Source organism: Polypterus senegalus, chromosome 6, assembly GCF_016835505.1.
Source record: "Polypterus senegalus isolate Bchr_013 chromosome 6, ASM1683550v1, whole genome shotgun sequence".
NCBI lineage: Eukaryota > Metazoa > Chordata > Cladistia > Polypteriformes > Polypteridae > Polypterus > Polypterus senegalus.
Genome location: NC_053159.1, coordinates 80,660,824 through 80,688,144, shown reverse-complemented (window position 1 = coordinate 80,688,144; position 27,321 = coordinate 80,660,824). Strand labels below are relative to the sequence as shown.

The following is a 27,321-nucleotide window of genomic DNA, read 5'->3' as shown; positions in this document are numbered from 1 at the left end:
TTTCTCAACACAAGGTTAAGACAATGTTAATATCAAAGTAAACTTACTAGCCATTATCTGAGAATTTAATTTATTGTGCGCATTACAATTAGAAAAAAAAAAATAGCACACAAAAGAAAAAGAAAAAATATGGACAAGTATAAAAGAAATATCCTGACTTGTACGATGCAAGTGAGGTCCGTTATAGTTTTTAGACTGCTGAAGACAAATAATCTCTAACTTGTTTTGTATTCTGCATTGCATAACTTCATTTTGCCAAGCTGTTGAAACGGATTTTGAATACTTATGATGAGCATAATCATTAATGATTTAAAGTAACTGGGTTAAGAGAAAGTCTGCGAATACAGACATCTGATCAATCCCAGTGACTCTGCTTGCTGTTTTTATTTTACATAATCAAGCCTGGTCTTTGGTGGCCTTTGTATGCACATAGGCTTTCTTGGAAGGGAAGAGAAGTTAGATGGTTTGAATAGACATTTTAATAATGAAAGGCATACTATTTGGAAATGTTGTTGAGCAGTGTTCCAGCACAATATAGTGTCTACTTGACCCCCAAATGGGTTTCACATGATGAATAATTCAATGGTGGAAATAATCTGGGATACATGCTGAATTACGAGCAGTCTGCTCTGAGAGTGTGACCCCGGGAGTCCCAGCTGGTGGAGAATGCCTGAAGACTTAATGACTTTTAATTGTGAAACAATAACCGTCACCAGCTTTAAATATTGTTAAAGGAGAGTTTGAAAACATTTTACCTGCCAGGCAGTTATACCGCAATTAAAGAATTGGGGAATACCATCCAGATGATGATGTGAAAGCTTTAAGGGTTGCCTCAATAAATTTAAAACAAATGATAATGTTAACTTACTTATAAGAATAAACAGATCAAAGTAAACTGGGATCTAACTATAAAATTGAAGTGCTAGCCATATTATTTTAGTGGTTGTTTTTTAAGACGTAAGCTATTTGATCTGCATCAGAGAATAACTTTGAGGCAAAGCTTAATAAACTTGATCCTCCCTGAAATAACATGTCTGGGTTTTATGATATTGTATCAGGGCCAAAGTATGACTCACTATTTTCACTGAAGATTAAACCTTTATTAAATTTAACCTTATCTAGAATACTCCAAAAAGAATTTCAAACTGTGCCATTCATTTTGTCTGATTCAGAATTATCCATATTCTATTTAGAATTATTTTTGTTGGATACTAATTTTTCTATATTGGCCTGTCCTGTGATATGTTGTGTTTCTTTAGTTCCACAAGTGTGATTTTTCTCTCAGATAAGTGTGTGATCTCCTCTTTTTGTTTGCATTTTGACTTTTCCTAATTCATCCATTTAAATGCTGAGACAGGCCTTTGACATAAAATAATAAATGCTGTGTTAAATAGTGGCAATAGGAGAAGGCATTTGTGTAGCAATATATAGAGAATTTACAATATTGGATTGGTTGCTTGACAAAAGTTTAATGCTAAATTTTATATACTGTCTTTTTTATGAGCCAACAACCTGATATGTGTAAATGAACATCCACACGTGATCACATTTTGAATATATATTGAATATCCAATAAGCCTAGAGGTAAAGTGTCCACATGTGAATTTGTTTTATTGAAGAGTTTACATAACAAGGAGAAGATTTCTGCTCGGCATTGCCATTCTTTCTGTTCACTTAATGTTCTTAAAACCTTACTTAGTATAGCTTGCTTACTTATATTTTATTATATGCTTTTGTCTATCCGGTGTAATGTGAACACAGATGAAATGTGCAATTCATTTGTAGGTGTTGTGTTTTCCAATTAAAGCTGACACCACACAATGTTGGTTGAGAGTGAAGTCACTTAGTAAGTACCAGTTCTTAAGTATCCATAGGGAAAAATAAAATTTAACTGACACAACAAATTAAATGCGATGGAATGTAGTAGGCAGACACCTCTCAGAAAGCTGGGGCTTTGTTTGAAATTAGGATGGAATCAATGCAAATAAATTGAGCATTTTTTAAAAACAGTATTAAAAGGTAAGGTAATAAAAAAACAAACTCTAGAACAGCAGAGAACTTGATCTTAAGGAAAGACGAATCTAAGAACAGAACTACAGTCGGCACAAACCTATTATGAGAGATTAATTCCTGAAGTGCAGCAGGTCCTTGACCATACTGTGACTTATCACAAGACACAAACTGCTTGATGAAATGGGTAACGAAACACAATAAATGATGGTAAGTTTTGTATGAGGCTTTGTTACGACAAGGGCTACATTTAGCTCTTCCACAAACATTTGATCGGCTGTCTTGTTGTTTCATCTAAGCAAAAACATTACACCTTACCTTTGCATTGTGTATTTGCTCACACATTTAAGTGTTTTTTTTTCTCCCCAGAAGTGAAAATCAACCCAGTCTTTCTCAACACTCTTTTGTTCAGTCTTTTCCTTCTGTGTCTGAGTGACCTTGTTTTGCTCTCCAAGATTTACTGTACTTTGTACATCAAATTTACCTATGAGTCTTTTAAGCAAAACACTAAAGATACGTACGTTCTGTTCACAAATAATGTTGCAAAATCTTTTTTTTTTCTGTTTAGGCTGTTGATTTAGATAGTGCGGAGACAATTACATCATTTTTACTTTACAGTAATGGAAGTTTCATGATGGGGTCAATAATTTGCTGTTGAGTTAAGTTCAGATTCTGACTCTGATGTTCAAAACGTCAAGAAAAGTTGATTTTAGTGTGGTGTTATTATTTGTGTGAGTGTGTTTGCGTGATTGTCTGTGAAAAAATGGAAGTTGATTATTCAAATCCTAAAATTAGTTTTCCTTGAAAAATGATATTTTTTTTAGCACTGTATAAAACTGTTTGATGACTACTTCCCAGCAAAAAGAGAACATTTTAGTTCAAGCAGTTTCAGGGATATTCTCTCGGAACACCTAGAACTACATACTGTATAATAACTTCCAAAAAATGGACCAATCTTTTTCAAAGAAGTTCCATCATGTTTCTCTTGTTACAAGCTCTAGGTCTATCATTTCTAGTCCAGTACTTCTCAGCATATCCTTCAAAAACATTGTGACCTGTGTCCAACAATAACTGCCATAAAAATTATTTAGTTTAACCAAGATTTGTTTCAGTCTGCTCTGTTTAGTCATGGGAGCAAACCTAACCAGTAGGTCAAACATGTAGTGTATTGAGATATTGATTTATCTGAATATATATGTATGCACATGAGGAGGCAAATGCCAACACATGCATGTGGACACAGACACACACTCACTCACACACTCCCAAAGAAATAAATATATAAATGAAAATAAATGAAAATTTGTTGGCCCTACCAGAGCAAGTGCTTGATGATAAAATAGAGAAAAATAAACACACAGCCACACACCACAACAGATTTGTAAAGGTCATCATGGAGAGAGGCATTAAGCCACCCCTGTACCAGTCTCTATATCTATGTAGCTTGTTTACTTCATTTGACTCAATGTGTTTAGTTTAAAATTAAATATTAAGTTTTTCATTTGATTTAATTTCAAGTTCATTTTGCGTTATATTTGTTTACATAATAAATTTTCGTATTTGATTCTATATTATTGCACTGTACAGTTGATTATATACAACTATACAGTTGATTAGGACTCTAAAAATATCCAAATCTTATTATGTGATATCATCTACTGTTAAATTCTGCTCCGTACTTCTAATATTTTTATTTTTATGCTGTATTAAGGATTTGTTCTGTTCTGTGTATTGTATTGTATTGACCCCCTTCTTTTGACACCCACTGCACGCCCAACCTACCTGGAAAGGGGTCTCTCTTTGAACTGCCTTTCCCAAGGTTTCTTCCATTTTTCCTACAAGGTTTTTTTTGGGAGTTTTTCCTTGTCTTCTCAGAGAGTCAAGGCTGGGGGGCTGTCAAGAGGCAGGGCCTGTTAAAGCCCATTGCGGCACTTACAAAAATAGACTGCATTGTATTGTATTGTATTATATTGCAGAATCTTTCACTGAGTGATTTCCTTTGGTATCACTAAAATGAAATTTACACAGAAGTACTCAATTGACCATTCCTTGCTGATGTTTTCACTTTACAATCACTATGAGTATGTGAATGATTATTAACACACCATTTAATTTAATAATGATACCTAATTTGAACTAAACAATTCTCCACCAAAAAAAATTAGCTTATTGTAAGTCAAGTTTGTTATAGTAACGCTGATGAAATATATATGTATGTATTCTGTTTATTATTATTAATTAGACTGTAAGTAGTATGGTTGACTGATTTTAAACTCCCCTGTTTTCTTTCTCAATAGGAAAGCAATATGTCTTAAAAATAAAAGAAAAAAAAAAGTTACATTTCTTCCTTATACAGAAGTTCATATAAACTTTAAATAAAGCTTAGCTAAAAAAGAAACACTAGTGTACACATGGAAATGTCTGAAGTAAAGAAATTCTACTGTTAATAGTAATTTCATAGTATTTAGTCAATCCATGAAATCTTCAACAGCCTCAGGAGCAGGGAATACCAGCTTTCATGAACCACAGAATCCTTATAGGGACATTACGTAAGTAAGGCAGCTGTCATTCACAAAGTCAAATGCTGATTAACAAAACACTGTAAAGCAGGTCTGTCTGTCTGTCTATTTATCTATCTTTACATATCTATCTAATCTATGTAGGCATTTTCACAAGAATAGCCTGCATTTTGAGTGCAACAGTCACAGAAATAAAAAGAAGTAATAAGGTATCAAAGTACTAATGAGGGAAACCACTGATGCAGGCAAGATCATTGTGCGGTTTCTTAAACCTTCTAATCTTCGTGGGAGCTGTCTGTTAAATAAAATGTGATTGGTGAAGGTGTTAAATAACTGAAGTCATTTTGCTGGAAGCAAAGTAATTCAGCAGGGATTGTTTCTTAGTCAGTGGTCATATTGCATAAACAGACAAGTTAATTCTTTTGTATCTGCTTTACTGAGAATTTACACAGAGGTATAATAAAATCTTTAAAGAGATTATAACAAACAATTTGTAAAAGAGATATACTGCATCCACAGGGATGTCAGTTTTCTACTAAGTAGTTCTAAACTTAAAGCAAACCTGTCATACAGGACTGGTATCTTCTCTCACTCCATCCATTCATTTTCTGAACCTGCTTGTAGTTATTCTGTTTTAAGTGTGTGGAGAACTTTGGAGTGATTGGATATCACTCGGACATTGAGATCCCGTATTCATACTGGCCTAATTTTCAGTTAGTGTAATGGGTACATCTTTTGTAGTGTACAGTATTATAAAATTGAACCCACGTGAACATGTAGAGAACACAACCAGACAGTGACAACTGGTTTGACTTGGGTCCTAAAGTTATGAGGCACCAGTACTAAACATATATAACAATCAGCCATGCAGGGGCCAGTTAATGTACTTTTTTTTTAATCTTCCATGCTAGTAAGAGAAAAACACAACTTACACATTATTGGAATAATAGGAAGCAGGAGCAGCATTAGATCAAGTTTGGAGTCCAGGTATTTATTCAGCAAAGATTCTTTGATACATTGAGTGTATAAAAAAGCTAATATACAGTATGTACTATATATATATATAAACTGCTCAAAAAAATTAAAGGAACACTTTGAAAACACATCATATCTCAATGGGAAAAAGAAATCCTCCTGGATATCTATACTGATATAGACTGGTTAATGTGTTAGGAATGAAAGGATGCCACATCGTTTGATGGAAATGAAAATGATCAACCTACAGAGCACTGAATTCAAAGACGCCCCAAAAATCAGAGTGAAAAAATTATGTGGCAGGCTAGTCCATTTTGCCAAAATTTAATTGCAGCAACTCAAAATTGTACGCAGCACTTTGTATGGCCCCTGTGTTCTTGTATACATGCCTGGCAACATCGGTGCATGCTTCTAATGAGATAACAGATGGTGTTGTGGGGGATCTCCTCCCAGATCTGGACCAGGGCATCACTGAGCTCCTGGACAGTCTGAGGTGCAACCTGGTGGCATTGGATGGACCAAAACATAATGTCCCAGAGGTGTTCTATTGGATTTAGGTCAGGAAAGTGTGGTGGCCAGTCAATGGGATCAATTCCTTCATCCTCCAGGAACTGCCTGCATACTCTCACCACATGAGGCCAGGAATTGTCGTGCACCAGGAGCCACTGTACCAGCATAGGGTCTGACAATGGGTCCAAGGATTTCATCCTGATACCTAATGGCAGCCAAGGTGCCTTTGTCAAGCCTGTAGCGGTCTGTGTGACCCTCCATGGATATGCCTCCCCAGACAATCATTAACCCACCACCAAACTGCTCATGCTGAATGATGTTACAGCCAGCATAATGTTCTCCATGGCTTCTCCAGACCCTTAAACTTCTGTCACGTGCTCAGGATGAACCTGCTCTCATCTGTAAAAAGCACAGGGCACCAGTGATGCATCTGCCAATTCTGGTATTCTATGGCGAACGCCAATCGAGCTGCATGCTGCTGGGCAGTGAGCTCAGGGCCCATTAGAGGACATGGGGCCCTTGGGTCACCCTCATGAAGTCTTTCTGGTTGTTTGATCAGAGACATTCACACCAGTAGCCTGCTGGAGGTCATTTTGTAGGGCTCTGGCAGTGCTCATCCTGTTCCTCCTTGCCCAAAGGAGCAGATACTGGTCCTGCTGATGGGTTATGGACCTTCTATGGCCCTCTCCAGCTCTCCTAGAGTAACTGCTTGTCTCCTAGAATCTCTTCCATGCCCTTGAGACTGTGCAGGGAGACACAGCAAACCTTCTGGCAATGACACGTATTGATGTGCCATCCTGGAGAGGTTGGACTACCTGTGCAACCTCTGCAGGGTCCAGGTATCGCCTCATGCTACCAGTAGTGACACTGACTGTAGCCAAATGCAAAACTAGTGAAGAAACAGTCAGAAAAGATGAGGAGGGAAAAATGTCAGTGGCCTCCACCTGTTAAACCATTCCTGTTTTGGGGGTCATCTCATTGTTGCCCCTCTAGTGCATCTGTTGTTAATTTCATTAACACCACAGCAGCTGAAACTGATTAACAACCCCCTCTGCTACTTAACTGACCAGATTAATATCCCATAAGTTTCATTGACTTTATGCTATACTCTGATTAAAAAGTGTTCCTTTAATTCTTTTGAGCAGTATATATATATATACACACACACACAGAATATGTACAAGCCGCCTGGGTGTGCCTTTTGACCTGTAAGTGCGTTTCACATGAATTTCAACAGCTCTGTGGTTTAGTCAATCTATGCTCAAATATGTTATTTATTGAACCCGATAGGGAGAACAATATTGTGACTTCATTATCAGTATATACAGGGTGGTCCAGATCTAATTATGCAGATCCAGATTGTCTGGATGACTTTGGTTTATGCGGGGACTATTCCAGCTCGATGCAAAGACGATTCTTCATGTCATCTGTTTGCACACTTCTTGATGGTCCTGGATTTTTCGGGTGATTTTCTATGTAATAAACTTAAGTTATAGCGTAATGAAAGTTGCATAATTAGATCTGGACCACCCTATACATTTTAAAGGATGAGTTTTGTATTGTATATTTCTTCCTTAAAATAATGCTATACTTTGAATATTTACTACAATACTGTTCTGTAAGTCCTTTCTAAGAAATCAAACCTAAATCGGCCATCTTACTACCAATCCTGTGCTGAATCTTCAATCTATTGTATCAATTTCTTGAAACCACTTAAAGTGATTCAGAGTTATGGGAAGTCAGAACCATACCCAAAAGCAAAGGGTGAAAGGTAGTTGGCATAAGTGTGATCATCATGCAGCTTTTATGAGAAGTAAATTCAAAGGTACAAAGGAAGTGGCGGGTGTTCACAATGCATTTGCCTTCTCTCCACAACATTGAAGCCTAGACTGGCTGACAAAATATTAAAGTCCACCCTGACAGCTCTTGCAGATTAATTCACTAAATGGCTCCCAAACACGTGCTGGAAGTATGGTGACCTGGGAGGAAGTCGGGACAGAGAGAGCAACCAACACAGAGACAATGCCCTACGCACCATACCTAATTTGGGCCCCCTACCCCCTCTTCTCTTGCTTATGATAGGAAATAACCTCTAGCCTTTTCTAAGTAAACATTAAATCTGCGATCATCAAATTGTGGCCCACAAGTTTTCTGTAGTTCCAAGCCAATCTTCAAAACATTTTTCTATTTATGTTAAAATTAAGTAGAACCTACAATCATCAGGAGCCTATGAAATATGGTGTGTGCAGAGGGCCAACTGTCTGGTTTTTGTTGTCTGGAACACCTTTAGCCAATCACCTTTGAAGTTAACCTTTAACATCATAAAGAAGGAATTAATGACCGAGGGCTCATAATTTCACATTATTTAACAATGAACCTGGTTTCTTTGAGAACTTATAAAGTAACTTTTTTTTTGTCCATACTCAGAAGAAAGTCCATATATTTTTGTTATTGAGAACAGATGAGCCTATTTATTTTAAGTGATTTTGCTTTCTTTTTCAAGCTTTATTATGCTTGGCCAGTACACTATAATGATAGCAACTGTTTCACTTCAGACAAGACTGATCAATGAAGTATTTCAGAATGATGCCATTGTAAAGACATACTTTTCAGTCTGCTCATTATTAAAAGAATGATTCTTGATGTCAGATTTCCTCTTAAGACAGTCTGACATAGAACTTTGTTAACTAAATTGCAATGTGAATTGTGAATGTTACCTCTTAACTTATACATAAAAATTACATGATTGAGTACAACCATTGTGGATTGTCATTGTTTTCTAAGTTTTATTTACTAAATATGCATTACAATAGAACAGTTGTAATCGAGCCATCAAACACACAATACTGTAAGCCAGTGGTTCATTCCAGACACCTTCTGCTTTTAACTGGACTCCTGCCTTTATTAAGCAAGCTCTTCCCCAGTTTCTGTGTTTTTTTTTGGGGGGGGTTGTGCCAATCCAGAAATTACAAAATGGGTTTGCTGCATTTTGATTAGAATATAGCAAACCTCTGTACATTGAGGTGAACTTTTCTTTTCCTTAATAATTTTTTTTTGGTTTTTATTGTTGCATTCATGATAAAGCCTTTGGATTTTACATTCATTTGTTTATAAACGTTCCATATGCGTATTCACATTATAACCCCTCACCAGGAGAAGCATGTCTAAAGTGACGTGAAGCTTATTTTCATTCAGTCCTATGTTCCTTTTAGAGTGATTTTAGTTTATTTATTTTGTAACAAATGGTATTGTAAATTTATGTTGCTACAAGAATATTAGAAATTTTTGATGAGAAGAGATTATTCAGCCCAATGAAGCTTGCCAATCCTAACCACCTAATTTTTCCAAAATACTGTAACTTTTATTCTGTCAGGAAAAGCTGTCATTCTACCAAAAGAGTTCAATAATAAAATACTATACCCTAAAAGATTTCTGTTTATCCATTTTAAATTAATGTGTTGTATGTGGATCAAGAACAAAATGAAAAAGACACCGTCAAGATCATAAGGGCCCACCCAGTATTGTCCATGATAAATTCCAGTACATTATTCCATGTACAAAATGAGTTTCCAGTCTCAGTGAGGAAAGCCCATGCATTTAGAAAGATAAATTGTACCACTTAAGGATCCACTCTCCCAGGTAATATACTTATCTGGGAAATGCTGGCAGTGTGCAGTCATTCATAGTTATAGTAGTGTAAATGTGTAGTGCTTACATACCCAGCAGTAAATGGGAGATGGTAAGGCTGTAGTTGACATGTACGTGGTCAACAAATGCAAAAGTTTGACACCTGGAAAGCAATATCACTTTTTAATTATATAAACTGACTATGATTCTTTACCCTGGAAATAATTAAAAATTTTATATAGGAGTAACCGATGGACATCCAATATTCCATTCACACACTGTGTAAGTTGGAAATAACTGGAGTTGATCTTTATTTTATACAAAATGTGTATTTTGACCACAGAGCCTTTTATAATGTGGCTGATGAACCCATGAGGCAAAGCTAATGCAAAGAGAGCAGAAGTGTTCAGTTTCAGAATATAGTTAGAGAGAGAAAGGGAAAGAGGGAGATCTTCAGCTTGAATGGAAGTTTTAGGACTGAAGATTGACAGGGCATTCTTGAAACGAGTTGTTATAAAGCTGACAGGGATTTAACTTAAAGCTGAGTGACATGAGCTTGGAATATTGAGGAGGCCAGTTTAATGCCATGTGGCGCACTATACTGCTGCTTTCGGTAGAGGGTTTGTGTAGGGGAGTATCCATCTGTTTTCTCTGCCCACTTAATCCAGGTAAAGGTTGTATTATCTAAAGCCTACCTTAATCCTTCTCATGGCATATGGGTGAATAGATATCAGTGTACAGTAGATGGGAATAGAGTTTTATATCAAGCAATTGCTTACCTAGGGAATAAGCTAATTGTAGTGTGCTTGCTGTTTCTTTCCAACATATTACTTTAAAATCAGTAATAGGTACCCCAATGTGCTGCTCTTCTAAACAGCACTTATTATAAGGTGAAAGTCCTCTAAAGCCCATTATTGAGGTTGTTTTAAGGCAGATACCAGTAAGTGTGCTTTTACTCCCAACGTGCTGTGTATTTAAGTTTATGAACCAAAACATCCTGCAGTACTTTTTTGCTTTTGACTGTGTTGCAACAGTGACCTCCAGTGGTATTGTGGTGCAAAACCTTGCCCTGCCAAATCTGAAAAAAAAGAATTTGCATATTTAAGGCATTTGCATTTGTTATCTTTCTTGATGTTTAAAGGTAATATATTTATATCAGTATACGACTCATATTAAATAATCTTTTATTGCCTCAGACATAAAGCAAAGTAATTCTAATTGTGTTCTGTACAGTACATATTGAGTTTTCTTTATGTATATGAAGACAGATGCACAGGCCCATACTGTGCTTTATGTTTCAAACCAACAACAATGACAAAAACATGTACAAAATGGAAAAGTGTTACATTTACAGAGATAATAATTTCTAAGTACAGAATAATAAATAAGTAAATGCACACATACAATAATGGATTTCCCTAAAGCAGCGTTTCTCAACCTTTTAGTATTTGCGACCCGTGTTTTCATAACAGTTTATATTGCACCCCCCTTATGTTTTTTTTGAAAGGAGCCCACTAATACCAATTTTTTCTTTTTTAATTAATGATATTATGGATGCATATTTTATTATACCTACTTTTATCAACATTTATCTAACTCTATATTTATCTTTCTAGTATCAGAATGTAGTTTAAGTTAATTTGTTTTGTATGTATGTATTTTTCATATTTTCGATTCTTGTTTTCTTTTTTTTCACATCTTCGTTGCCCCGCTTTTTGTTATTTTGTGCCCCCCTAGGGCGGCCTGCCCCACAGGTTGAGAACCACTGCCCTAAAGGAATAAAGAATGTATTGTCAACTATGGGCAGTTATTAAGTCTGTAATCATTATAATGGTTAAAGTCGGAGCCCTACCTGATACCATATGCTATTGTCAGATGGCCATGTTGAAGAGTAAAATTAAAGTCTGTCTATCTGTCTGTCTATCTATCTCAACACTCAAATCTAATAGAATAAGAAAAGAAATGTTGTTTACCTTGGCATTATGACGGGTCATTAACAACCATATCCAAAACTATTTCTGTAATGTCATTTGATCTAAAGCCTGACTCATACTTAATTGTCATAAAGCTACATTTTTTTAGTATTTTATTTTAAAAAGACAGAAAATCCAAAATATTGCAGCAGAGGTTATTTCTTTATTAAACAGCAGAATAACTGCTGTAGTCTGGAAGAAATGAGAAGAAAGAAAACAGGAGAAAGAGGAAAAAAAACACATAAAGGAAACCTCCCACTGGAACCCACATCCTCAACCCAAACCCTATGAGTGCTGCAAGTCTGCAGTCTAGTTGAAATTATGAGGACATTTCATTTTTTTTTTTTTATGAGCTGCAGCAGACGACCATTTCATCATATTTTGCTTTAGAAGATCAATCGATTCTCATAGCGGAATGTTCAAGCAACCAGAGTTATTAGAAGGGAAGATTTTCAGTGGTTCGAGGATAAAGAATTGCCTTCTCCCCAGCTAGATGCAAGGTTCAGTTTTTCAGTTATATTGCCAAAAGGAAAAGCTTTTTTGTTGGTGACGGAAAAGAGAAAGGGAAGGCATGTCCAAAAAGAGATAAATATGAGGAGAAATTTGAATATTCATAGCTAAAACTGAGAAAGGCGAACAGGACACATGAGATCAGTACTGAGAGAGATAAGGTCAGATGTAGCAGGGGTATTTGAGGGACAGAGAATAAGAATCTGGAGAAAGGTCCAATGCAGAGTGCTTGAAGTTCAGCTAGTAATTTGGTCATAGTGTTCATGTAAGATATTGGACTATAGCTTAAGCATTCATTGAGGTATTTATCCTGTATTGATAGATTCAGTCATATTGGAGGAGAAGCTAATTGCAAAATTTAACATAAGAAAAAATGAGTTTGATAACTAGACCTGCACCAAAATACCTTCAAGGTCTGATGAGTTACCCTTTCCCATGGAGTTCAATGCTTTTTTTAGTTCAGACTTGTGAAAATTGGGAGAATTCAAAAAAGATATCTTCCTCCTATCAGAAATGGATTTACATTGGTGAAGACTGTTGGTGAGCTATCAGAGAATGACTTTAAAGTTAATTCCACAAAGTTTTTATTTATTTCTTGGAATTTATTTACTGGGAGGGAAAGGTTTTTTTTTGGATATTTAAAATAAAAGCAAATGATTTACATTTCATAAAGCAAAGATTTAAAAGTCTGATGGGTTTTTCTCCTCCACAGAATCACTGGGTACTGAATTTTGAGCACCGCCTCTCATATTCAACTTTTTGTAGCAGGAGGGAGTTTAAATTAAGTCTAGTTTGGGTAATTAGAGTTTCATAATTAAGGTCTACCACATGAAGACATGCACTTTCCAAAGAAGTGAGACATGACTCAAATTCAGTAATTTGTTATTATTTTAAAAGTGGCAAATTGCTTATGAATGATATGGAAAAATAGCTCATTTGACTATTCAGAAAAATGTAATGTGCTCTAATTAAAAGAAATTAATTAAGATGAAGAACAAGTCTTTGGCAGATATTAGAATTCTGAGCAAGACAATGTTTTTTAAAAAAAAAAAAGAAAAAGCAGCAGCAAAGTTCATTGGAGTGGAGTAAAGGCAGCTTTGATACCACACATTTATGGTCTCTGAAAGAGTATGAAATTGGTGTTTGTGATATAAAAAGTAAGAAGATGGAAAATGATAATGTAGTCCAATCTGGACCGAGTATGATAAGGAGGAGAGTAAAAACAATATTTTTACTATGAGATTTATGGGCCAAAGCAAGTCATTTGAATTTAAAATCAGTCCAAGTAGGATAAATTATCTAATAAGTTTATCATGGTAACATTCACACCTGTGCAAAGCATTCATTCATTCATTCATTCATTCATTCATTCATTCATTCATTTTCCACTCTTTACTTCAGTGTTTCCCAAACTCGGTCCTGGGGGCTCACTGTGGCTGCAGGTTTTTGTTCCAACCAGATTCCTAATCAGTGACAACACCTGATAACACTGTGCTCATTTAATTAGCTGGTATTTTTCTTTTATTCGACATTCAGAAAAGCACAAGAGCATGATTTTTACATTTATAAGACATTTATAAATATTTCTGTTTTTGCTATAGATTTAAATGCTTAACTCTCTTTTTTGTTGATTTCATTATACTTTGCCCTTTCTATGTGCAGTTTTTCCCCCTTCGTGTATCTTATTAATGACAATTAAAAATGAGCAGAGCAGACACACTGGCAAACAACACTGAATAATCAAAGGCTGCAACTACTTTAGCATCAGACCCACTAATTAGTAAATACGTGGTAGCGCTGCTGCCTCGCAGTTAGGAGACCCGGGTTCACTTCCCGGGTCCTTCCTGTGTGGAGTTTGCATGTTCTCCCCGTGTCTGCGTGGGTTTCCTCCGGGTGCTCCGGTTTCCTCCCACAATCCAAAGACATGCAGGTTAGGTGGATTGGTGATTCTAAATTGGCCCTAGTGTGTGCTTGGTGTGTGGGTGTGTGTGTCCTGCGGTGGGTTGGCACCCTGCCCAGGATTGGTTCCTGCCTTGTGCCCTTTGTTGGCTGGGATTGGCTCCGGCAGACCCCCGTGACCCTGTGTTTGGATTCAGCGGGTTAGAAAATGGATGGATGGATGGATGGATTAAACAATTAGAACACCTAGAAAAGTAGAATGAAAATCAAGATGAAAATACTGTTAAGAAAAAAAATATATTAGTCCCATATAACTGCTTGGTACATTTTAATTGTTTTTTTATTTTTTTATTTTTTTAGCAAACGTAGATTTCTAATGTCTATATTGTTCCCTTAACACAAAACTTGGGAAATATCAGTTCACTTAATTAGCCCAGGGGTTCAATTAAAAATAGAAGCTGGTTGGAACAAAAACCTGCAGCCACAGGGGGTCGCCGGGGTCGAGTTTGGGAAATACTGGCTTACCTGAAACCAGGTTGTGGAGCCAATAGTCTTGGAAGTGAGGCCTATACACCCCTTTGTCCAGCTATCTCATACTGTAGGATCCCAAGGCATTTCCATACCATCTGGGAGATATAATCCTCCCAATGAACCCTGGGTCTTCCTCCCATTTGGTTGTGCCCATAAAAACCTTTATAGAGAGGTCTCCGGAAGGCATCTGTATCAGGTACCCAAACCATCTCAATTGGCTCCTCTCGATGCAGAGGGTCAGCAGCTTTACTCTTGTCCTCTCCTGAATGTCTGGGCTTCTGTCTCTAAGGAAGAGCCCAGCAGCTACCCTGCGGAAATAGCTCATTCCCAGGTATGAGGGCTCAAACAGGCCATAAATCATATATTTTGGTGCATAATCTAATAGATTGCATTTCAACAATACTGGTTTATGAATCTTTACTATCGGTTTGCATCCACACTTAATTGGTTTCATTCATATAAACTACAGTATATTGTTTCGAATCCATATTTTGTCGTTTTTTTGCGTGAACTATGTCAGTTTGTATATGCATACCACTGGTATGTATATGAACTATACTGACTTGCACCTGTATATCACTAGTTCCAGTACATTTTGTTATTTGTTTGTGAGTGAACTGCATCAGTTTTCACTCACATGCTATCGGTTTGCATATGAACTATATTGGCTTGCATTCAGATACTTCTGGTGTGCTGGTATGTCAATGGTTTTGTATATGCGCTATATCAGTTTCATGTGGGTAATATATTGGTCTTGGATAGGAACTCAACTGGTTTTATGTATGCACTAGATCAATTACATGTGAGAACTGTACTGGTTTTATGTGTGTGCCATGCCAGTTTCACAAGCATAACATGAAGGTTTTATATGTGTACTGTATCGGTTTTGCACATACGCACCGTTTTGCAGCTTTGTGTGTGAACTATATCAGTTCGGTGTGCAAAACTATTTTGGTTGTTCATGTGATCATGAGCAGCAATAGGGGGGGCAAGAGTAAGAAACTCAAGGGCCAGTAGAGTCATTCGAGAGTGAGTAGTAGATGGCGATATGTGGTAAAACAGCTCAATACTTATTTGCATAATATGTTTGTGAAGGGGTTTGGTGGTAATTATTTTAACAGTATTTTCCCTAAATTCTGAAATGATCATGGGGCTGAAGTTAGGTTTCGCATTCGGATGCCTTTTTATTCACTTCTAGCTGCATACTGTATATGCTTGCAGTCATCTGCTTGTACACCGCTTTTGCAAACAAGCTTCTTATTCTATTTTAACAAGGCAAAATATTCTACAGCATATATAATCTGCATCATTACAAACTGATCCATTATTTGAAAAAATAAATATTCCACATTTTGGACCTGCATGGGTTGAACATGTTAAACTCAAATTTAATGTAAGGAATTTGTCTTGTCACAAAACTGTGACAATGAAGGTGGCCTGACGTGATTTAACCCTTTAATAGTGGCCATTAAATATCACAATACATCCCACTTATCAGATTTTGGAGTGTGAATACTTTGTCAATTACACCCAGGTACCCATGTTGGTCAGGGCAAAACTCCACTGCACCTTAACAAATGCATCTGCTTGGCACAAAATTGCGAAAAGGTAAGAATGCCCAATATGATGCAACTCACCCGCATTGTGATGTTGTGGTTAAGGTTTTGCACTTTAACGTTGTATTCTGGATAAAGGAGTCAGTCGGAAATGTAGAATATTTTGCTATTAGAAAAAGTAACTGGTTTGCAAAGCTGTGTTTTTTTTGTTTTGTTTTTTTAAAAATACAGTCACTGGTTGCAGGCAAAAGTAGCTGGAAGCAAATAAGAAGACTGATGAATATATACTTAACTTCAGCCTTCTGTTCATTTCAGACTCAAGGGTAGCTACTGTTAAACTATAATAATTACTACCATACCAAAATATTATGCAGTTTTAACACAGATCTATCTCCTACCCGCTTCTCTTCACGCTCCATGACTCTACTGGCCCTTTTTCTCCTGTTTCTTGCCCCTTCCATTGCTCCTGAAAATCACATGATTAACCAATAAAGTTTGCATGCAGAACTGATATAGTAGTTCATAGACTAAGATGCAACAGGGTGCGTATGCATAACCAGTAAGTTTCGTATGTGAAACACACAAAACCAGTGCAATTCTGTCATGTAATCAATTTACAGTAGTGCACACATAAAAGCAGTAGAGTTCAAGCGCAAAACCAATGCATTACCCTGAAACCTGTATAAGATGTGCATGAAACCAATCTAGTGTATAAGCAAATCCATTGCTGGACCAGCACACCAGCAGTATATGAACACAAACCAATATAGTTCATACACAAACCAAAATCCAATACCAAATGCACCTGAAACAGTAATACACAAGTACAAATCAATGTAGTTCACATGCAAACTAGTAATACAGTGGTGTGAAAAACTATTTGCCCCCTTCCTGATTTCTTATTCTTTTGCATGTTTGTCACACAAAATGTTTCTGATCATCAAACACATTTAACCATTAGTCAAATATAACACAAGTAAACACAAAATGCAGTTTTTAAATGATGGTTTTTATTATTTAGGGAGAAAAAAAATCCAAACCTACATGGCCCTGTGTGAAAAAGTAATTGCCACTTGAGCCTAATAACTGGTTGGGCCACCCTTAGCAGCAATAACTGCAATCAAGCGTTTGCGATAACTTGCAATGAGTCTTTTACAGCACTCTGGAGGAATTTTGGCCCACTCATCTTTGCAGAATTGTTGTAATTCAGCTTTATTTGAGGGTTTTCTAGCATGAACCGACTTTTTAAGGTCATGCCATAGCATCTCAATTGGATTCAGGTCAGGACTTTGACTAGGCCACTCCAAAGTCTTCATTTTGTTTTTCTTCAGCCATTCAGAGGTGGATTTGCTGGTGTGTTTTGGGTCGTTGTCCTGTTGCAGCACTCAAGATCGCTTCAGCTTGAGTTGACGAACAGATGGCCGGACATTCTCCTTCGGGATTTTTTGGTAGACAGTAGAATTCATGGTTCCATCTATCACAGCAAGCCTTCCAGGTCCTGAAGCAGCAAAACAACCCCAGACCATCACACTACCACCACCATATTTCACTGTTGGTATGATGTTCTTTTTCTGAAATGCTGTGTTCCTTTTACTCCAGATGTAATGGGACATTTGCCTTCCAAAAAGTTCAATTTTTGCCTCATCAGTCCACAAGGTATTTTCCCAAAAGTCTTGGCAATCATTGAGAGGTTTCTTAGCAAAATTGAGACAAGCCCTAATGCTCTTTTTGCTTAACAGTGGTTTGCGTCTTGGAAATCTGCCATGCAGACCGTTTTTGCCCAGTCTCTTTCTTATGGTGGAGTCGTGAGCACTGACCTTAATTGAGGCAAGTGAGGCCTGCAGTTCTTTAGACGTTGTCCTGGGGTCTTTTGTGACCTCTCGGATGAGTCGTCTTTGCGCTCTTGGGGTAAGTGTGGTCGGCCGGCCACTCCTGGGAAGGTTCACCACTGTTCCATGTTTTTGCCATTTGTGGATAATGGCTCTCACTGTGGTTCGCTGGAGTCCCAAAGCTTTAGAAATGGCTTTATAACCTTTACCAGACTGATAGACCTCAATTACTTCTGTTCTCATTTGTTCCTGAAATTCTTTGGATCTTGGCATGATGTCTAGCTTTTGAGGTGCTTTTGGTCTACTTCTCTGTGTCAGGCAGCTCCTATTTAAGTGATTTCTTAATGGAAACAGGTGTGGCAGTAATCAGGCCGGGGGGTGGCTACGGAAATTGAACTCAGGTGTGATACACCATAGTTAGGTTATTTTTTAACAAGGGGGCAATTACTTTTTCACACAGGGCCATGTAGGTTTGGATTTTTTTTCTCCCTAAATAATAAAAGCCATCAATTAAAAACTGCATTTTGTGTTTACTTGTGTTATATTTGACTAATGGTTAAATGTGTTTGATGATCAGAAACATTTTGTGTGACCAACATGCAAAAGAATAAGAAATCAGGAAGGGGGCAAATAGTTTTTCACACCACTGTATATATAGACAAACTATTATAGTTTATTCACAAACCGATAACATAATGACGCAAACTAGTAGTATACATAAACTGATATAGTTCACGCACAAACTGATAATATATGGACACGAACCAATATACTGTAGTTCATATGAATGAAACCAGTATTGTACTTACACCAACTAATCAAGTATGCACACAAACCGATGGTAAATACTCGTAAACCAATAGATTATGTGCAAAAGTATATGATTTATGGTCTATTTGCTCCCCTCATATTTTCTGCCTGCATGTACCCGCAATCTAATTCTTTTGGTCATTACTCAGAGCTCATGACCTTAGGTGAGGACAAAGACGTAGATCTACTGGTAAATCGAGAGCTTTGCCTTCTGACTTGGCTCCTTCTTCACCTCTACAGATCAGTGTAGCGGCCACATAGCTGTGTTCACCACACATAGCAAAGTATAGCAAATATATATTTTTTTCTATTCTCCCCCGAACACCTCTCACCATCACCACTAATTTTGCTAAGGAAGTAGCAGAATCTCCCTTTTGAATCCTAACCCATGTCAGCGATTTGCAGGGGTAAGGTGGGTCTCTCCACCAAATGCACACCTATACACTATTCGTGTTACCTTTAAAGCGAATTGGTTGAAGGTGTTAATGGTTGTCAAGGAATAATTACCTTAATGTGGTTTCTGGGGCAACAGAAACCCAATGATATCAGATCCACTGTGATAAAATTCAGCCTCCCCATGTCCAGTGTTAATACACACAATGTAAGTGGCTGTTTGCCGACTGCTACTGAGCGTTAGTAAGCATAATTATTATTTTGAAAATTGTTAGTAGAGTTTGCAGAATTGGCAAGAGTTATCTGTAATGTTGGGTAAATTGCAGTAAGCATGAAATCTAAATTAACTATTTTTTTTAAGTATCAGTTTTCTTGTGTATATAAAATAGAGAAATCTTAGAAAGATCTCAACAATAAAAAAGTTGTTATTTTTACACATTGTTTTTTGTTTTATGCATGTGAATAATTTATGATATTTTTAATGTTGGTCAAACTTTAGATAGTTTTTAGATATTTCAGTGGAAGTTTAAGGTGTTTTGGGGGTGTTTTTGTAGCATCAATAAACAGGAATGAAATAAAGAAATATGACTTGTGGATTCAGTTTAGTTAAGTATTAATGGAAACAGAAAGCAAAATATTTAGTTCTGATTGCCAATAATATTACCGCTTTTTAAAATGTTTATGCTTTCCAAGGGAAATGAATGTTTGTGAAACACTGTGACAGGGGCTACTAATTACTCGCATATACAGTACATTTGATTAGCATGGATTACACAGCAATGCTTTCAAACAGCAGATGTGTTATTGCAAAGCCTTTTGCTTAAGTTTCAGAATTCCTAGTATTTAAAAGATAAAAGCATTACCAATAGAATGTAGCTGAAGACGTTAGCAGAACCATTCAAGTCAGAAAATAAAAGCAGAGCTTCACATTGATATACTTTGCTGTTCTGGTATTAGATTAGGTTACAAATATGGAATTTAATATTGAAATTGTGTACATTTAGCATGTGGACAAGATGAATTAGGAAGGAAAAGAGAATTGTTCAAAGCTAGATTAAGAAAAGACAAAGATTGTGTGAGCTTGTCTATTATTTAGGTGTTCACTGGAGTGTCTGTAGCATCAATGGGATGTCATATATATAATGTCATTGAGAAATAACTAATACATTCTTTAGAAATAAATGTCTGAGTAAAAACATTATAGTCTTTTCATGAATGGATCATACTTCTAAATAAGTTTTTGTAGAATAGATGGTTTGTGCCAAAGGAAGTGACACATTATTTTATGGTTCTCAACTATACACAGCTTGGAGGTCTAGATACAGTAGATCACGTCTGTCAAGGTAAGTGGACTAGAATGAGAGTAGTCACGGTTCATTGTTTGATTGATATTGGCGCTTTTTCATAGCAGGAACAAAATCAGGGAGAACAAAACACAAGCTATTATTAAATTGTTTGTTATGTTGTCTTGATTTTTGTTTTAATTTTTTTTTTCCTTTCCTTTTGAGGTTTCTGAGCACAAGAAATTAATTTGGTGGTAATTAGAGTGTGTTTAAAAGCTTTGATTTTTAGTTTGGGTTTAGTTAGTTTCAGAATATTTTGACTTTATGAACAACTCTTGCTAGTACATTTAATTGTGGTTTTGTCTCATCCATCCCCTTTTCACCAAAGCATAACAAATTGTCTTCTTCTTCCAGTATCATAGTTTATTTGAGGCAATCTGTGGTTCTGAACAATTTCTAAAACTTAATTTAGATTTTCTTTTGTTTATCATTAAGCTCCTTTAGATAGAGAGAGATTGTACTAAGTTCACCCCAAATGTTCTGCTGGATGTAGTCCTTAGTGGCCATCAGTTGTTCAGCAGTTTCTTAAGGCTGTCAACTTGCTTTTAAGACGTTGTTGAACCAAGAAACATTATTATAAAGCAGAAGGAAATGATAATTTAAATATGTACTTTATAAATAGTTTTGGAAGGTGGAAAGTAATAAAAAAGGGGAAAAAAGTTACTGAGCCTTTAAAACAAACCTCAGGTAGCCACCAAGTGTTATGTGATCCTGTTGTTTGAGGTTATTATGCCTGCTGCCAGGCACGTGAGGCAGAGATCACAGGATGCATTACACGCCACTTATAAGAGATGGTAGCACTCGGTAATGTGCATTCAATTTTGCATACATTTCAGATACAAATTTCAAATGTTAGTGATACTTAGCATAAGAAAAACAAGCCAGTGTGAGAAACTGAATAAGTCTTGACTGATTTGTGTTTATCGTTACAGATTTGACATTTTGACCTTTGAGGTTAGTTTTGCTGTTTTGCAGACCCACACTAGTTCTAAGACAACTTATTTGTCTGCTACTTTTCCTCTCTCCTTTTCCGGGTTACTTAGTTTAAGTCTAAAATTCTATTCTTGATCACTTGTCCATTCCTAGTAGTCAAGTAAGAGAACTTAGCTACTTTTTTCCAAACAGCTCTGTTGCTGGTATCTAAATTTACACTTACGATAAAGATCACACTCACCACTTCCACATTACCCTTCCCACCACCAATTCTTTAATGCACCTTCTTTTGACATTCTTGACATTGAATTGTGAATACAAAGCATGCAATTATTTAAAAACCTGTTACACAACCCACTGTTTTTACACTTCTCAAATGCACAGAATAAATTATCTTATGCACCAACTCATGTTCCTTCTGGGCTGTTTGTTTTGTCGCTATTAAACCTTAATTGAACTGGTCACTAATGTGTCCTGCACAAATTTATACTTTCTCATATACATAGTATAGAGCAGGGGTGTTGACCTATAGAAATTTATTCCAGCAAATGTTATATAATACAAACACTTTTTTTCTGTTTTTAGGTAACATACTGTACCTGTTTTTACTTTGCATGTAATCTAGGTAATGTATATGTAATCGTGAAAAAATTCCACCACCATTTTGACCAAGCCTTCATCTATTTGTGTCCAGGTTTATACAGCTTGTATGTTTGCTGCTCAGTAATAAAACTGAATGTTGGGTAGAGCCATGCCACCTTCTGATTTAGGTCTTTGTAGGGTTGCTCTTTGGATACGTGGATGTTTTAGTTCCAAATAAATTAGGTTATGATTGAATCTAATTGCTTAAAAATGATTTATTGATGTATATTGGAATGTTTTGAAATAAAAAGAGAAGCTTAGGACGGATATTCATCTTAACAACATTAATTCTTCCAGCTAGAGTGAGATGAAGGGTTGACCATCTTTGCAAGTCTTGCTTAATTTTTTCCATGCAGATTGCAAAATTTTGTTGATAAAGAACTTTATATTGTGATGTTTACCCCATGGTATTTAAAGTGGTGATGTGCAATGATAAAAGGGAAGATGTCCAATCTGATATTGTATGCTTGAGAATTCACATTTTTATTCAAATTAATTCTGAGACCAGAGATTTTTTTAAATTCCGTAAGTGCTTTTACAACAGTATATTGTGGGTCTGATATATACAGTACCATAGAGAAATTTTCTGTTCAAGTCCTTCTCTGATAATCCCCTTTATCTGATAAGCATTTCAGCAGTGAACTGCCAGTGGTTCAATGGCAATTGCAAATAGCACTGGTGACAAGGGCCATCCTTGTCTGGTACCACGTTCTAGTTTAAAGTAGTCTGAACAAATGTTGTTAATACAAACTGAGGCTTCTGGATTGGTATACAGTAGTTTGATCCATGCACAAATATTCGGGCAAAACCCAAATTTCTCTAATGTAGTAAAAAGGTAGTTCCATTCAATCATATCAAATGCTTTTTCTGCATCCAACGATAATAATATCTCTGGGGTGTTTCACTTTGCTAGTGAATTTCCTCATATATAATTTGATACTATCTGTATGTATGGTGATCGCATCAATACCCCGTATGTATGGTGTTCGCGTCAATACCTCGACTCAATACAAGTTAGAACCATCCAATTGGACTCTGTCTCTGTAGTTAGAACATCACGTGGCAAACGCGGACGCAGTGTTGCATGATTGGCTAAGAATGTTCGAATGCTACACTGACGACGCTGGACGGCCGAGTATAGTAAGTCGGTGTTGGTTCGAGCAGATAACAGTAAGTTCGGTTGGTTTTTGGAATATTGGTTTGGTGGGGCGTACTTTCCAGGACTAACATCGTCGACTGACTTAAACCCTTTGACAGCTCTAGAACCATAAGTAATTTAGAACGTATTGCCATTTGGTTGGTATGTCGAGATCTATCTTTGGGCAGTTCGGTTTTGTCATCCGTCCTTCTGACATCTATTGGCAAACTGAGTAATGACGGCTGGGTATTAACAACGGTCATTGTTTAAATTTTAGCCGATCTCAGATCTAAAATGACCACATCAACATAATTATTACTCCAACTCTGATTAGAGTCGTAAAATACAGTTTGTTTTGAAAATTTGTTTGCCGGAAAAAATCAAATGAGGTGCGCCGAAGAGCTGAGTTCACATCTCACAGCCCTGTTTACACAGGAAGCTCTTCATTACATCGGCTGAAAAGATCTATTTTAAGCACAAATCAGTGCAATGATAACAAAATCATTTCAAGGACTTAAAAAAAATTCTTTGCAGAGAAAGTATGGATTTCACAAACATAGAATTTGTAGCCCGATTCGATCGGGCTTCCAGTCGCTATTTAGTCAATAACTATGTAGATTGTTGTTAGGTGTTAAAATTTCTCAAACTCTGAAGGTTTCCCAAAGAAATCCACCTCAGGAAGCAGTGGGAGGTAGCCTTTAGACAGGGTTTAGAGAAAGCTGTCCTGTGATGTGTGCCGTGCTGGTTTGGTAACAGATGCTGTAACAGCATCATATGATTAAAGCTACCACTTGCTCACAATAAAAACAAAGGAGGTCTGATGATTCCGTCTGAGGGTACAGTCAAGGTGGTCAAAGTAGCTGAGCATGTTATCCAACAGTCGACATTAGGGCAAGCTCTCAGTATATCTTTGATCAATCAGTTTGTTCGGGCTGAGATTGGTTCAGATGATGCATTTTTTCTCAAGGAGCACATTGAGAAAACACAGTTTGAAATTGACAACCATCATTTTATGCTCATGTCTTTAGTTGTGTCTATCCTCCACAAGCTATGGCTGCACCATATTGCCAGACTGAATACTCTCAAATTACAGAGTGGCAACACACAGAAACAGATCTGTTTCAAGGATTTTAGATCCTTACCATGTATATATTTAAACAACCACATTGTGTGTGTGTGAGTGAGAGAGAAAGAGAGATTGAGAGAGGGATGAGTGAAGTGTTTTCAGAAATTATTAAGCCAATTTGTATACAATAAAACTGTATTGACTACTTTTGTCATTGATTGTATCATATTACTGTTAAAAGAACGACCAGGCTGCCAGTTGCAGTCTTATTATTTTGACTTTCAGACATTGGTCAAGTTTTCATCTCAATAATTAATAATAATAATAATAATAATAATACATTTTATGTAATAGGCACCTATCTTAGCACTCAAGGTCACCTTACAATATAATAAAACATTAGTAAAATAAAAACAAGAGAATGATCAATCAAAAACCAATAATTAGCAAACAAAGAACTGGCAGTAACAGTGCAAAATTCACAATTGGTATGCCAGTTTGAAATGATAAGTTTTGAGGACAGTTTTAAAATGTGATATTGAATCAAGCTGACGTATATGAGAGAGAAGAGAATTCCAGAGTTTAGGAACACTATGAGAGAATACTCGACCTCCCACAGAACAGAGTTTAATGTGTGGTACAGAAAGTAGAGCTGCAGATGAGGTTCTGAGTGAACGAAAGGAGTGTAAGTCTGTAGGAGGACGAAGTCTAGGAATGTTTTGGAGATGGAAGAAGGCAGTCTGAGAAATCTTACTTATATGAGAGGAATTATTTAATAATAATAATTATTATTATTATTTCATAATTGCCATTATTACTATATAAATGGATATAAATAATTGCATTTAAGCGATTCACCAAAATCTTTTGTATGTAAATGATACTGTTTTAAATGTTATTGTTTTTTCATCAGAAAACACAGTTTCCACGTTTACCTGTATTAGTTTAAATGGCACTTTTGCCTCTCGCAATAGGGCGGACACGCTGACGTATCGTGTCGACTGTGTAACATAGTGAATGCGGTGTCTATCTATATATGTCTATGATTTGTTTGCTTTCCGACGTATTGTAAATAAGGCAAAGTCATCTCACTGTGGCAGATATTCTGTACATAATACCATATAACACATTATAAGTCTCCTGCTTTCCGCGAATATATCTATACCACTGAAAAAAAGATGTACAATTCCATGGTCCACTTCAGATGCCAGAGAAAAGTCTATTTCAAGGGAATTTCAAACGCCACAGAAGACCCAATCAAACTGGAGGAACTTACAATAAAATGTGAATCAGAAAATTTTTTGTTCTATTTCTATGTTCTGTTTCTTTCATTTGGGAAATTCACCAGTTATAGATTCCCAGGCAACACTGGGTACTCCTGCTAGTATTACATTAAACAGGTGTCGACGATTGGAAGCTAAGTGTCGGACTTTAATAAATCCAGTTTGATCTTGTGATATTACCGAAGGCAGTACTTTCTCCATCCTTCTAGCTAAGACTTTGGAGAGTATCTTAACATCATTATTCAGAAGTGAAATTGGTCTGTATGATGCACATTGTAATAAGTCCTTATTTTGTTTAGGAAAGATGGTGATTAATGCTTGGAAAAAAGTCTGAGGTAGAAATTGATTGTCTCTACCTTCTGTAAATGTTGCTAATAAGAGGGGAACTAGCTGAGTGGAGAATTTCTTATAAAATTCTACAGGGTAGCCATCAGGGCCTGCTGCTTTCCTGCTTTGAAGTGACTTTATAGCATCTAGTAATTCTGACAGAGCCAAAGGTTTATGCAGTTCCTCTGCCTTAAAAGTATCTGTTTGTGGTATCTGTAATGTATCTAGAAATTCATTAGATTGTGTTTTGTCTTCTTTAAACTCCTAGAATAAGGATTTATACTGTAGTAGTCTCTGAATGTGTGCATTATATATTTATGCTTAATGATTTTATCTCTGTTCATGTTGGTCATTGCTGGGATTGCATAGCAACTTCTTGCTTGTGGATTTGTTGAACTAGGAGCTTATTAGCTTTCTCTCCGTGTTCATAATAATGATGTCTTGATTTAAAAATGAGTTGTTTAGTTTCTTTAGTTGTTAAGAGGTTGAGCTCTGAATGCAGTGCCTGCCTTTTCCTAAGAAGAGCCTCACTTGGACACCTGGCATGCTCTTCATCTATTCTAGTAATTTCGCTAGTTTGCTCTGATACCTTATTGGTTTCTAATTTATTTATGTGGGAAAGATATGAAATAATCTGTCCTCTTAAGAAGGCCTTTAGAGTTTTCCAGAGTATTCCTGCAGTGACCTCTGAGGATGTATTTGTCTCTGGAAAGAAACTGATTTGTTTGTATATAAATTCTGTATAGTTCTCGTCTGCTAATAGAAGTGGGTTAAGACTCCATCTGCGAGATGAGTGTGTGGGGCCTAATGATTTTAGCTCCAAGATCAAAGGGGCATGGTCGGAAATAACAATAGCATCGTACTTGCAAGATTTAATCGTAGGCAAGAAATTATTATCTATAAAGAAATAATCACTTCTTGAGTAGCAATGATGCACTGGTGAATAGAAGGAATATGTTCTTGAGTTTGGGTTTAGAAATCTCCAGGGGTCTGATAAGTTGTGGTCAGTTAAAAACTGTGTAATTGTCTTTGCAGTGTTAGATGTCATCCCCCCTGTGACAGGAGACCTATCTAAGAGTGTATTTAAAACACAAAGTCCCAGCCATTATAATTTTATGAGTGTTCACATTGGGAATGGAAGTAAATACATTTTGAATGAATTCCCTATTATCAACATTGGGTGCATAAAAATTTATCAAAATCACTTTACAGTTAAATAAATTGCCCATGACAATCACATATCTCCCTTCAAGATAAGATACTATATCTTATACCAAAAAGGAAACTGTTCTATGTATGAGAATTCCCACACCTCTAGTTTTCTTTGTAAAGCTGGAATGGAACATTTGGCCAGTCCAGTCTTTTTGCAGCCGGAACTGATCCTTGCTTAGTAAGTAGGTCTCCTGTAAAAATACTATCTAAGCGTTTAAATCTGTTAGGTGAGAGA

General features: G+C 36.5%; 1 protein-coding gene across 5 annotated transcripts in view; it reads left to right on the top strand.

Annotated features, from left to right (window-relative positions):
* The window catches only part of LOC120531205 (tensin-like), an 801,530-nt gene that overhangs the window by 338,779 nt on the left and 435,430 nt on the right, over nucleotides 1-27,321 (top strand). The window lies entirely within an intron of this gene.